We start from the raw sequence: 9,313 nt of genomic DNA, 5'->3' as shown, positions 1-9,313 counted from the left end.
AGTGAAAGACAAGCGGAGATGGACCGTCGCCAGAGGGAGGCCATGGCAGCCCTCGAAGCAGCCCTACAACTGGCTAGGAACCAGGTTGCACCTGCCTCGCAGCCTGATCAACCTGCGAATGAGTCGCCACAGATGGGTCCTAATCCTAGCCCGCCTATCCAACCCTCGAGCCCCCAAAGGCTCGAGCAGCCATCGGCGCCTCAGGACGATGTCCCGCTGAGGGACCCTGAGGCGCAGCCTCTATCCTAAGCTCGTCGCGGTAATCCCCGCAACAAAGGCAGAATAGGGCCGGGCAGCCGCCTTGTAGTCCTAGACGCCATAGGGGCGACGAGCCAAACCCTCCGAGCAGAGGACAGCGTCCTCCTGGTAACAGGAGGAACTCAGAGTCAGGCTCTGCGGTCCAAGGCCCCCCATAGCATGATAATGCACGGGGACCTACCGACCAACGCAGGCCACCCTCTAATGCTCGGGAGGTCCCAGCCCAGGAAGGCAACCGAGGGAACAGTCGATCCCACCATAGCCAATCAAGATTCAGAGGTGGCCATGGTTATAACGAGGTCGACTCAGGCAGAGGAAATGCCGGTCGGAGGAATGAAGAAATAGGTGGAGGCAGAAGCCTGCCACCTAGGGATGACCAACCCGAAAGACGAGACGCTGGGGGGCAGCCCAGACAAAATAACGTCTTCAGCCGGCTCGGAGCTAGCGAGCAGCGGAGGAGAGACGAGGATTTAAGAGACGTACTCAACGATCGCCGGGAGCGGCATGACGAGCACGTCCCCCCAGCACCAGAGGCCCCGATGATTCCTGGCGCCGTGCAGGCCCAGATAGATGCCCTCAACCAGGCAGTACAACAGCTAGTCGGGGGAAGAACATCTTACATCGACCACGATAGGAGGAAGGGCACTCCTTTCGTCCAGAGGATAGCTATGGCAGAAACTCCTAGCAAGTTTAAGATGCCTACGCTTCTGAATTTCGACGGGTATGGCGACCCGGTATCTCACGTTAATAAGTTTGAGATACAAATGGACATTCAAAAAGTGTCCGAAGACACTCGGTGCAGGATCTTCCCTGCAATACTTTCTGATGCCGCACAGGAGTGGTTTTTCAAATTCCCTCATGCTAGTATAGTTTCCTAGGAAATGTTCGTGAAGGAATTTTATGGACAGTTCTATACGGGTCGTGTGCACCCGACTGAGGCAAATCAGCTGGTTGAAATATGCCAGCAAGACGGAGAGCCACTGAAGGACTATGTCCAACGTTTTATGCGAGCAGCTGCTGGGGCGAAAACAGTGGGAGACGAAGGCAAGATGATGGCCATAACCGCAGGGGTTAAACGCCGCACGCCTCTCTGGGACAGCCTTAGAAAACATGGGGTCAGAACTACCCAGGAATTTTTGGATCGAGCTGATCGGTATATCAAGCTCGAGGATGCCATCGCCAATGAAGGGAAGACCCCAGGCAAGGACAAGGGGACTGCCGAGCCCGCCAAAGCCGCCAATGGGTCCAAGCCCAATGGCAACGACAAAGGCAACGGGAACGGCAACGGCAATGGCAAGAATGGGGGGAAACGACCGCACAATGAGCCTTCCACCTCTGACAATAAACGTGCCAAGGGTAATCGTTATGAACCTCGGTTCACTAACTATACTGCCCTTATTAAGTCTTGGGGAGAGGTTTATCAGGCCACGAGTTCCAGTGTGCCTTATAAGAAACCGGCCCCCATTCGAAAGGATATTTCGAGAAGAGATACTACCAAGTTTTGTCATTATCACAACGACTATGGACATGATACCAATGAATGCAACCAGCTGAAGGATGAGATCGAGTTCCTTATTAGACAAGGACACTTGAGAAGGTATATACGGGCCTCGGGAAATTCCCAACGAGAAGCTCCAAGTGGCAACGAGCAAGCACCCACACGCCAACGCTTGCCACCTTTGCAGCCTGACCCCGTAACTGGCACATTGTTAACCATCTGTGGAGGCCCGCACCTCACGGGAAACAGCGGAAAGGCCAGAGAACGATATGCTCGGACTCTGCGCCACGACCAGGACATCGAGATGATGACTGTGGAGGACCGCGCACTGAAGAAGGCTCGGTCAGAGGAGGGTGATATAACCTTCTCTGATAGCGACGCCCAACATGTCCAGTTCCCACATTCCGATCCGCTGGTTGTGGATGTTCAAATGGCCAATATGATGGTGAAAAGAGTGCTAGTTGACAAAGGAAGTTCGGTGAACATCCTGTATAAATCTTTGCTGGAACGCATGAAGTTGTCCGTTAAGGACTTAGAGCCCTGCAACCAAACAATATACGACTTCTCTGGTGAGGGACTCGCCTCGGCAGGGTCAATCAGACTTCCAGTGACAGCTGGTACAGCGCCTGCTACCAGGACATTACTCGCTACTTTTATAGTAGTCGATTGTCCCTCGGCGTACAACGCAGTCATTGGAAGGCCTATACTGGTTGATCTTCGAGCCGTCACCTCAGTATGGCACTTAGCCATGAAATTCTTGACAGACGCAGGGGTAGGACACGTGTTGGGAAACCAGAGGGAGGCCAGGGAGTGCTACAACGCCTCAGTCACGAAGGCGAAGAAGGGAACATCAAAGAGCACTCCCCCAGATAGGTTGCACATGGCTATTAATACACAAGCCCAATCTGGTGATGAAGTCACCAAATAGGGTGTTGCCCAAAGTGAGGATAGAGATTTAGATCCTTGCTTTGAGGATTTTGAGGAAAATGTTGGACCCGTCGAGGACCTGGAAGAGGTCCAACTTGATGAAAAAGACTCGACCAGAGTTGTGAAGGTCAGGAAAAACTTAGAACCAACCACAAAGCATGCACTAGTGGAGTTTTTGCGGAAGAACCAGGAAGTCTTTGCCTGGTCACACAAAGACATGGCTGGGAAGAAGAAGTTGAAAGATTAAAGGAGAATGGGTTCATCAGGGTGGCGTTTTATCCATCGTGGGTCTCTAATCCAGTATTGGTTCCCAAGCCTAACAGCAAATGGCGAACCTGTGTGGATTTCACAGACCTCAATAAAGTTTGCCCGAAGGATTGCTTCCCACTCCCAAGAATCAACCAGCTGGTCGATGCAACTGCAGGACATGAGATCCTCTCCTTCATGGATGCTTACTCAGGATACAATCAAATCAGTATGCATCCCCCTGACGAGGATCACACCAGCTTTCGGACCGATACGGGATTATACTGTTATAAAGTGATGCCCTTCGGACTGAAAAACACAGGTACGACTTACTAGCGATTGGTTAACCACATGTTTAAAGAGTTGATCGGAGTAAACATGGAGGTATATGTGGATGACATGCTGGTAAAGACGAAAAAAGCGGAAGGATATGTGAAGGATTTACAAGAATGTTTCAATGTATTGAGCAAGTACCAGATGAAACTAAATCCTCTCAAATGTTCCTTCGAAGTTGGATCAGGGAAATTTTTTGGGTTCATCGTTAATTCAAGAGGAATCAAGGCCAACCCCGACAAAATAAAAGCCCTGATCGACATGAAATCGCCAAAAAAGATCAAGGATGTACAAGGTTTAACTGGGAGAATTGCAGGCCTAAGTAAATTCATTTCCAAGTCAACGGATAAATGCGTCCCTTTCTTTAATCTACTTAGAGGCAACAAGAAGTTTGAATGGACAGGAGACTGCGAGAAAGCTTTTCAGGCCTTAAAAGCCCATATGGCACAACCTCCTATTTTATCAAAGCCTATCGAAGGAGAAACTTTGTTCATTTACCTGGCGATCACTGAAGTTGCTGCTAGTGCAGTACTAGTACGAGAGGAAGAAGGCGTACAAAAGGCGGTTTACTATGTAAGCAAGAGGCTAATCGGAGCAGAACTGAGATATCCTCCCATCGAAAGGTTAGCTTATTGTTTAATATTGGCCTCAAGGAAGCTACATCCTTACTTCCAAGCCCATCCCATTACAGTCTTAACTGATCAGCCCCTTCAGCAAGTCCTCCAGAAACCGGAGGCGGCTGGGCGTTTATTAAAATAGGCAGTCAAACTTGGGCAGTTCGATATTACATATTCACCGCGAGCAGCAGTAAAAGGACAAGTCTTAGCGGACCTTCTTGCAGAGTTCACCGAGCTCCCAGACGACGAGCAGTGTGAAAAGCCTAATGCGCCTGAGCCCCAAGATGAAGCTCCTTCGTGGAAGTTATTCACAGATGGATCGTCCAACGAATCTCACGCGGGAGCAAGAGTGATCTTGATAATGCCAGAGGGGCATCGATTTCACTGCGCCATTAGGTTCGACTTCACAGCGTCGAATAATGAAGCCGAATACGAAGCACTCCTCGCTGGATTAAGAATGGCAAAAGACATGAGTATAAAGGTGCTGGATATTTACAGTGATTCACAGCTGGTAGTGAATCAGGTTCTAGGGGAATATCAAGCACGAGGCCTAAAAATGGTGGCCTACTTGAACAAAACTAAAGATCTATTGGCCCAGTTCAAGAAGTATACCCTCCAGCAAATACCTCGGGATCAGAATTCGAACGCAGATGCCTTAGCCAAACTCGCAAGTGCGAAAGATGCTGACACTTTGAATATTGTACCAGTAGAAAGATTGAGCAAGCCAAGCATACGAGGAAACGAAATCAGTATGGAAATCCGAATGGGAGACACATGGATGGCGCCTTACTTGGAATATCTTACAAATGGTGTACTGCCGCCGGATAGGAACAAAGCCAGAACTCTTCAAAGGCAGGCTGCTAGGTATATACTAGTCGATGGTGTTCTATACTGAAGGGGATATTCCATGCCATTGCTCAGATGTATTACACCAGAGAAAGCTAAGGAGCTGATGAGGGAAGTACATGAAGGCTTCTGCGGGGATCACGTTGGGGGGCAAAGTTTGGCGAAAAAGATTCTGAGGCAGGGTTATTTCTGGCCGACTATGAACGAAGACTCAATGGAGTTTGTACGAAAATGCGATAAGTGTCAGAGATTTTCCAAAATCCCGTGCGCAGCTCCAAACAAGTTAAAACAGATGCAGAGTCCTTGGCCTTTCGCAGTATGGGGTATAGACTTGATTGGATCCCTGCCAACGGGAAAAGGCGGAGTGAAGTACGCAGTTGTAGCAGTCGACTACTTCACCAAATGGGCCGAAGCTGAGCCACTCGCTACCATAACGACCAAGAAAGTTCTTGACTTTGTCATCAAGAAAATTGTTTGCCGATATGGTTTGCCTCGAAAAATTGTCTCAGACAACGGCACCCATTTTGACAGTGACTTATTCACAGACTTCTGCTAAAGACACGGGATCATTAAAAGTTTTTCTTCAGTCGCGCATCCACAAGCAAATGGGCAGGTTGAAGCAATGAATAAAACGCTCAAGGACACCCTAAAGAAAATACTTGAAGACGCTAAAGGAGCGTGGCCAGAACAGCTTCCTGAAGTACTCTGGTCGTATAGAACTTCTCATCGAATAGCGACAGGTCACACCCCTTTTTCCTTAGCATACGGGTATGAAGCTATGTTGCCTGTCGAGTTAGATCCCCCCACACACCGACACATTACATACGACCAGAGCCAGAATAGCCAACTGATGATGGAGTCCCTAGACTCATTCGAGGAGATACGAGAAAGAGCCCAACTCCGAGTTGCTGCGTACCAGCAAAAGGTCGCCCGATATTTTAACTCAAAGGTGAAAGAAAGGAAATTCAACGTCGGCGACCTAGTGCTACGACGAGTTTTCTTGAATACCCACGACCCCACTGCTGGAGTGCTCGGACCAAACTGGGAAGGACCTTATCAGATTAAAGAAGTCCTTCACCCGGGCACCTACAAGCTTGCACGCTTAAATGGAGATCTCATTCCATGCTATTGGAATGGTGAACACTTGCGCAAGTATTACCAATAAATAGTCCTTTTTAAAGGACTGACTTGTATTAATTTTTACTTTTTATAAGTTTCGAAAAAGGGTTAGCCACGTTGTATGGCTAATCGCTTATAAGTGTAAGATCTTTTTAAGATCACTCATAAAGACATGTTTAGTCCATTTTAATACGAGATTATAAGGGACTGTGCGCAGCCAGTCATTCTTGCCAACCTTTGTAAATTTATTTTTACCAGTATTTCATTACATGTGTTGTTTTGCTGTATTATAAGTTTTACGTTTCCTATCGAGCAGTAATGTTCGCACAGGTCGTGGTCAAGGCAAGTGACTAAGGACCTAGAAGCTCCTCGATCACTTGGGGGGCATATAAGGTACATCGATAGCAAAGCATACCAATAAGTATGTAAACACATGAACAAAATAAGTGAAAGCATGCTACGGTACTTAGAGTATTTTTCAAAATTTATATTTTGTTGAATCAAACCAAAGTACTATGCTAAGTTCGGTCATACGAACAGATGTTATAATAGACGAAAATATTATAATATCAAAAAGCATTCTATTACACTGCGAGCAGTACTGCTCGGATGTAATTGTTTAATTAAAAGTAAAAGAGCTGCCCACGCAGCAATAAAAACCAATTGTCTTTACAATACGACTCGTGGGTCGCAAAAACGAAATAAAAGAAAAAAATATTACTGAGGAGCAGGAGGGTCTTGAGGATTAGGGGGAATGCCCTGGTCGGCAGGAGGACCAGCTTCAGCGTCGGCGGTAGGTGCCTTGGCCTTCTCCTCTTCTTCCAATCGAATGGCGCATTGCGCCATCAGAGTCCTCTTCAACCGCTCGGACAGGTAGTTGAAGTTGGCCTCCCGGTTGTGCTTCCAGAACTCGTAGAAGCAGAGGTGAGTGACTTCCTTGTACTTCTTTAAATTTTTGGCCCCTTCCTCCTCGAGCTCCTGCACCCGCTTCTCAAGCTTCGCCGTCTCCTCCCTGCTGGCGGTCAGATCAAGTCCAAGTTGCTTACATTCTTGAGTGACAAGCTTGGCACTCTCTCTGAATTTTTCTCTAGACACATTGGCTTTCTTCAAAGCATCTTGGCTGTCCAGAGCTCTTGGGTGAGAGTGGCTTGGTCCTTGCACAGTTGCTCGTTCAGTTTGGACAGCTCCTTTTTCTCCTCGAGCAACTTGTTGTTATCAGACTCAAGTGCTTGCTTAGCCTGAGCAAGCCTGGAGTCAAAGTTCTTTCCGTGAGAAACCAACGCCCCAACACAGCGCCAGCCAGCAATTAGAGTTAGCAGCCCCTGGAAGATAAAAAATGAAACAAAGTAAGGGAAAGGAATCAGACATAAATGGCAAAGTAGCAGGAGATGACTTACGCTAACTATCTCGTTCAGCCCTCTGTTGACGACCTGGTCAGCATCCATCGAAGCAGTTTCAGTGATGGCAGCCTGACTGCATCTGTGCTTTGAGAGTTTGTATATCCTCTCTCGGGCTGACCCGACCACGAAGCTGGGCAGGGAGCCTTCGGGCAAGTTGTCCAATGCCTCCTTGTCAGCGGCTTTAGAAGAGGGCTGTGGATTAACAGGTGTGGGATTCGTCTGCTCAGTGGGGGGCGGAGGTGTCGTGTTCTCCTTGGAAGGGGCAGTGGCTGGAGCATCGTCTGTTCGAGCCTTCTTCGAAGGGTTCTTGCTGGTTTCCCCTCGAGTCCTCTTGCTATCCTTTTTTGGGACAGAAGAGGCAGCAGCAACCTGATAATGCTCGAAGACGTCCTCAGAGTCCATATCTGTACAAAAGAAAGAAACTCGAGCAATAAGAATAAATGGTCATAGAGGGAACAAGGATAAAAGTAAAAGGATTACAAGTAAAGTACCCGGGCTACAAATACTGGTCGTAGCATTATTTACTGAACTACCTAGTTCCTGGAAGAAATCTGAGTTTAAAGAGGGAGCATTCCTAAAGTTGCCGTCCCCATCAAATAGATGAGAGGGAATTGGAAAATGATTTAAAAGTGAGATTATTGCACCATTTACATCCGACGAATTGTCAGAAAGTTCAGTAGGCTCGGTAGCCTTTTGTTTTCCCTTGCCCTCGGGGACCGAGGGTTTCTCCGCTCGGTGGGGGACGGCAGGTTCCCTGATCATAACCCTAGTTGGCCTCCTCTGTGGAGGAGACGCCTGGGGTTGCTGCTCGGGTTTCGCGTCGGCTTGGGCACCGCCCGCCGAAGGTTCATTCGTCGCAGATTGGGAGCCCCAAAGGCCAACCAACCTAAGGTTAGCCTCAGTAACTAGTTTTTGACACTCTTATCAGCATTTGACATGCTGGCTAAGAGTTTTGCCCTTGACTCCATCCCTGGAGTAGGGATTGGACGTAACCATGGGCCTAGAACACAGTGGAATGTCAAGACATTGCGACATAAAAACACTAAGTGAAGAAGCTACTGGCATAAGAATTTTTACCTCCTCGAGTAAAGGCCAGGTTGTCTGCAGCTAGGTCAGGGGTAAGGAAATATTCATGGTGATACCTCCCCGCGTTAGAGATATGAGTGGTGTCAGACAAGAAAGTGCGCCCGGTTTCTTGGTGGCAGAGACGAAAAAACCCCGTGCCATCTTGGTTGGGGTTGGACTTAAGGTCAAAGAGAAAATTGACCTCGTGGGGGGTAGGTACTGACCATTTTTTGAGTTTATAGAGGATATAAAGTGCGGCCAGCATTCTATATCTGTTTGGTGTGATTTGAAAGGGGGCAACTCCAAAGTAATTTGCCACCCCCTGAAAAAACGGATGAAGAGGCAAGGTGGCACTTGCCTCGAAGTGAAACCGCGACCAGGCGCTGTAGGCTCCGCCTGGCAGGTTGGCCCGCTGGTCGATTGAAGGTCTGACTAGGGACCCCCGTCAGGTTGTATTTATTTAAGTAATTGGTGATCATCTGTATCATCACCCTACTCTGGGGAACAACGTGCCACTCAACAACTGGCTGGTCAGCATGACAAGGGCGGGCACGCCTTTGGACATTGGTGTCAGGAGCGAATTCACCTCGACCACTGGTCGAGGGGGCATCAACAGAAGGTTGGCCTGAGGAGTTAGGAGTTTTCCTTTTTTTGAGTTTTTGTTTTTGTTCGGGCCATTCTCTGGGTTAGGGCTGGAGGACAGTTTGAGCTAGGGTGAGAAAAAGGAATTTTTGGTATCAAAGTGGATGGGTTTTCTTCGCCTTCAAGTAGTTAGGCCAAGAGGTCGTCTTCAATAGGTCTTTCTCCTCCCCAAGGGTCTTGCATATGAACTGCAAACAGACAATGGAGGAGATAAGACACAGTCTGCGAAGTAGTGTGGAAGATTGGGATAACGTTGCTCGCGTCTAAATAACCAGCAGCATCCTACCCCTACACTAAGATTCGGCACTAGTGGTTTGAAAAACGGATCAAAAAAGGAAATAAACTGTTTTCTGCAAGAGAAC

The sequence above is a fragment of the Humulus lupulus genome, chromosome 2, assembly GCF_963169125.1.
Source record: "Humulus lupulus chromosome 2, drHumLupu1.1, whole genome shotgun sequence".
NCBI lineage: Eukaryota > Viridiplantae > Streptophyta > Magnoliopsida > Rosales > Cannabaceae > Humulus > Humulus lupulus.
This window is presented reverse-complemented; position numbering follows the sequence as displayed.